Raw genomic sequence first — 5,191 nt, forward strand, 5'->3', positions numbered from 1 at the left:
ATTCACACCAAAAGTGGACAAGGCAGTAGCAAAAATCCTCACCTGAAATCCTCACCTAAACCAATGCCATCGCCGATAGAACCAAAGGCCACTCCACGTGGAACGGCAACGACAACTAGCAGCTCATAACACGATGACAGACAGCAACAAGGACAACCGGTATCTGAGCCCCAACAACCAACAGAAACTAACGAGGACGAAATAAGCGAAGAACATTATGTTACACGACCTCACCCGGCAAAAGCTCTATATCGGATATAAAGCCATGAGATTTTTAAAAAGAAGAACTTTCCGAATAAAATTCTCTTCCCTTGCAGGGGGAATGTGGTGCGTGACTCCAGATGGAGATCAGAAACCGTAACAAAGCATCCTACAAGAATTTATTATAAAAACTCCTAAACTATATGTTAAAATATTATCATATCTATTGTGTACATTGTTATAATACATCGGAACCAGTGGAGTTGATCTATGATTTAAGTTTTAGTGATTTCGTTGGCTGAGCGTTAGCGATAAATTTGGCAGGTGTCAGTCTGCGCACACTGAAAGTGAGAACGCGTGAAATGAGAAAACTGCATTTGCTTTTTATGTTGTATATGTAAGTTTTAATCTCAATACGGAGTTTACTTATTCTCTTTGTTTCATTCTTGCATTCACCACATGGCGCAGTCAACTGAAAGGATGCAATTCACCAAACCCACCCTGGATAAGCAGGCATGTTAAGCCTGGGGAAATTAGTATGGTTTCCTCGCATCCATATAAGCGAACAGCAAAGGCACAAGCGTGTGAAGAATGCACCTAACAAGGTAAAAACTTGAAACCTATATTACCGCAACAAGATTTAGGTAAATTACCAACACCAAACGAACCAAACGAGGAACTCCAAATGGATTTCACATGTCCGATCCCATTTCGAAGTCACACTATTACATTTTAGTATCAGTCGGTAGGTGCTCACGTTCCACTACGGCACAAGTATATAAGGACTGCGATGCCTCCACCGCAATTGAATTTTTAGAAGATTACTGTAAATTCAAAAGTATCCCACGCTCACTACGTTTTGATCAAGCACAAGCATTTAAATCTAGAGATTTTAACGTCTTCTGCAAAGACAACAATATCAAACTAATACTATCTGAAGCTGGAGATCCCTGAGCAACGGGAATGGTGGAAAGGCTCATACAAACTATACAGCGAAGATTAGGCGTAATGAAATTAGATCTATTATGGTCATCGGAAAACATATCTATAATAATAACGAACATAGCCCAAAAAAATAAGACTAATCCCATATAGAATAACAAAGATAACAACATTTCAAGCACGCTTTGGTAGAAAACCAAACACCGCACTCTCAAACATAGCAACAAAATCAAACAAACGCAACCTATCATACAAAAGCATTAAGAATTTCGCTTCAGATCAGAGACTACTAAAGCAACCTGTACTAACCCCAACAGCTATTTGGGACATGGAGCAAGACTCCGAACCGGAATTGAGTGTGCAGTATAAGCAATCATCCCAGAACGACCCACACACGGACAGTACAGTCTCCACAGAAAGCGAAGACTCCGAGAATGCGCCGCTGCTTAGCCCCAAGCGCATTCCGGTAAAATAAAACCTTGAAAAACTGATATCACATTCGTTGACAAAAACATCTACAGTAATGGGTTCAAAAAACCAACTCGCACGTAAAACAATAGCACGCAAAGCACCTGAACCAAGAGGCTCATTAAAACCACAATGGAATATAATAGAAAATGTCACCATCACTATTTACACACCACACACAAAAACACTAGACACTGACACACGAATAAAAACAGTCATAAGAAAAAGCGATTTAGCAATCGTTGCACAACCACTACCAGTACACCATAAACAAACATCTCCACATTAAAGATTAATCCACATGATAGCATGTAAACCTTTGAGAGAGTACAACCGTAATCAAGAAAAATTAAAAAAAATTTGTTTAGAGGAAAAGAAACGAGCCCAACAAAAGCAACGGTCATTAATAGCAGGACCAAGCTCCACGAAGACCCCTACTCCAATCGGAGAACCAGAGCTATACAGTCATGAACAGTTGGTCACCAATGCTAAAAGCAACCAAAAACAACAACAGCAAAGAAGACGCACACAACAAAAACGCAAAGCGGGTACAGAAAAACAACAACAGAAACAACAATTTTCTCACCAACGCAGGACAAAGCATACAATGCATCAAAAGACACAAAACCCAAAGAAAGCGGCAAAAGAAGACAAACTCCGAAACCAAACGAATCTTTCTTGTCGAAATCTTGAGCCGCAGCCTTACAACAAACAAAACTCCTTATGGAGAAACAGACAAACCAAAATAGATCATTTCTACATTTAGACGACAAAGAAATAACTAAATCTACAACTGTTGAAATAATAACACTAACTTCGGATTCAACCCAAAGCAGCCGCCTCAAAGTCTACACATCGAGCAACAAATTCGACTTCATGGTTAGATCACCGGACGGCCCAGACATCCCAACAACTTTCAGATCACAGATATTGACACCAAAAGTGGACAAGGCAGTAGCAAAATCCTCACCTGAAATCCTCACCTAAACCAATGCCATCGCCGATAGAACCAAAGGCCACTCCACGTGGAACGGCAACGACAACTAGCAGCTCATAACACGATGACAGACAGCAACAAGGACAACCGGTATCTGAGCCCCAACAACCAACAGAAACTAACGAGGACGAAATAAGCGAAGAACATTATGTTACACGACCTCACCCGGCAAAAGCTCTATATCGGATATAAAGCCATCAGATTTTTAAAAAGAAGAACTTTCCGAATAAAATTCTCTTCCCTTGCAGGGGGAATGTGGTGCGTGACTCCAGATGGAGATCAGAAACCGTAACAAAGCATCCTACAAGAATTTATTATAAAAACTACTAAACTATATGTTAAAATATCATATCTATTGTGTACATTGTTATAATACATCGGAACCAGTGGAATTGATCTATGATTTAAGTGTTAGTGATTTCGTTAGCTAAGCGTTAGCGTTAAATTTGGCAGGTGTCAGTCTGCGCACACTGAAATTGAGAACGCGTGAAATGAGAAAAATGCAGTTTGCTTTTTATGTTGTATATGTAAGTTTTAATCTCAATACGGAAATTACTTATTCTCGTTGTTTCATTCTTGCACTCACCATAATTATTATTATCTTTATTATTGATATTATTATTATTTTTATTATTATTATTATTATTCTTTTTATTATTATTTATAGTATTAATATTATTATTAATATTATTACTATTATTATTATTATTATTATTATTATTATTATTATTATTATTATTATTATTATTATTATTATTATTATTATTATTATTACTATTATTATTATTATTATTATTATTATTAATATTATTATTATTATTATTATTATTTTTATTATTATTATTATTATTATTATTATTATTATTATTATTATTATTATTATTATTAGTATTGTCATTATTATTACTATTATTATTATTATTATTATTATTATTATTATTATTGTTATTATTATTATTATTAGTATTGTTATTATTATTATTATTATTATTATTATTATTATTATTATTATTATTATTATTATTATTATTATTATTAATATTATCATTATTATTATTATTATTATTATTATTATTATTATTATTATTATTATTATTATTATTATTATTATTATTATTATTATTATTATTATTATTATTATTATTAATATTACTATTATTTCTTGTTATTTTTTTAATTGTTAGTTTTATTATTGCTATAATTACAGACGACGCCAGGCTAACTACCCGCTGCATTTTTTATAGAGAGTTTTAATTAAAGCAAAAACGAAATATAACATCTTGCATCTCCTTGAACCAGAAAACAAAATCAGGTAAAACAACTGGACTATATCGGCTGAAATATATTATGCCTGAAGTGTTTTCATCAAAGAATGCCGTTTGAATTTTTAGTTCATCTTACACTGCGTTGAGTTGGAGAACAAGTATGGAAACAAGAACAAGTAAAGTTTCCCGAAAGAGAGTCAGATTTCGTTTGAGCTGTCACTATGTTCTACTCATTCAATAGTTCGTTATTAGACCTCAATAGAATAAACTTCATAATTGTCCAGCAGATTTGGAACCGTGTCCGATAACTTCCTGTACAAGTATACATATTCATAATTCTTGGACAAATAGTTGGATGGCACTTAGAAACCCTTTATACGTTAAAGTTTTCTATATTTTTGGGCTTAAGTGCAATAATCCTTTACGGAACCTAAAATTCGAAAATGTTTACAAAGTTTTTATCATCAATTAATTGAAGAAATAGATGACTGAACAATTGCATGTCCTCTGACAGGTCCCACGACATTTTTATTGCGTTAAAAAAGGCCTAGTCCTGCTAACGTGAATTTATACCAGCTGAAACGGTCACTCTTTCGTTCCTTTCTCTCTAGTCGTCTGCAATATCTAAACTATGTCGTAGTCTCCAACAACAAACACTAAGTTATAAGTCACCAATTCGAAAAGAAAAAACTGATTTGAAAATGATTTAAATCTAACAAAAGAATTTCTAACAGAAAATTATACCTCAGCGTTTCTTTTTGTAACGGATAAAACGCAAAATTGCAGTACTATCTGTGTATAAACTAGAATACGAGTGAAACCAGGTCAGTCAGACGGTTAGAATAGTTTTCTCCAAGGCGTGGCCATACAATAGGCTGTTCCATTATATTGAAAAGTTCGCAGCAAATACGTCTCTATTGGTTTGCCGAAAGAGAAAAATGCCAGCAAAAATATTTTCCTCATTCGATTTGAACTAAGATCAGCAATTGTGCATGAGCAAGTCGTCGTTCATCTTATCCCCAAAATAAATGTTTTTTTTTGCAAAGATCAGGTGCTATCTTTTAGTGTGCTATCCGCGCTCTCAGCTTTAATCAAAGTTAAGTTTTTTAAAAAGTTTTTTGTGGAAACCATTGACAATATTTGGTATTCAACTTCATACTGCGTAACCATTTTTTGTTCCGACCCACGTGTATATACTCCGACCCGAACTATATACTCAAATGGGTTTTTTTGTTCAGACAATTTTGGCCGATCGATATATTCATCGCAGAGCGTTGAGACTGGTATCATTAGAAAGCTCGTCCAGCGTAGAATATAG

The 5,191-nt window shown here is 34.4% G+C and overlaps 1 protein-coding gene across 1 annotated transcript in view; it reads right to left on the bottom strand.

Annotated features, from left to right (window-relative positions):
* The window catches only part of LOC142356816 (anionic trypsin-2-like), a 15,787-nt gene extending 11,160 nt beyond the window's left edge, over positions 1-4,627 (bottom strand). The window contains exon 1 of the mRNA XM_075408603.1: positions 4,618-4,627. The gene's annotated coding sequence lies outside the window, so the exon portion shown is untranslated. The remainder of the gene's footprint in view (positions 1-4,617) is intronic.
* Positions 4,628-5,191: the final 564 nt, after the last annotated feature.

This window comes from Convolutriloba macropyga, unplaced genomic scaffold (assembly GCF_964194025.1).
Source record: "Convolutriloba macropyga unplaced genomic scaffold, txConMacr16.3 SCAFFOLD_1285, whole genome shotgun sequence".
NCBI classification, from domain to species: domain Eukaryota; kingdom Metazoa; phylum Xenacoelomorpha; order Acoela; family Convolutidae; genus Convolutriloba; species Convolutriloba macropyga.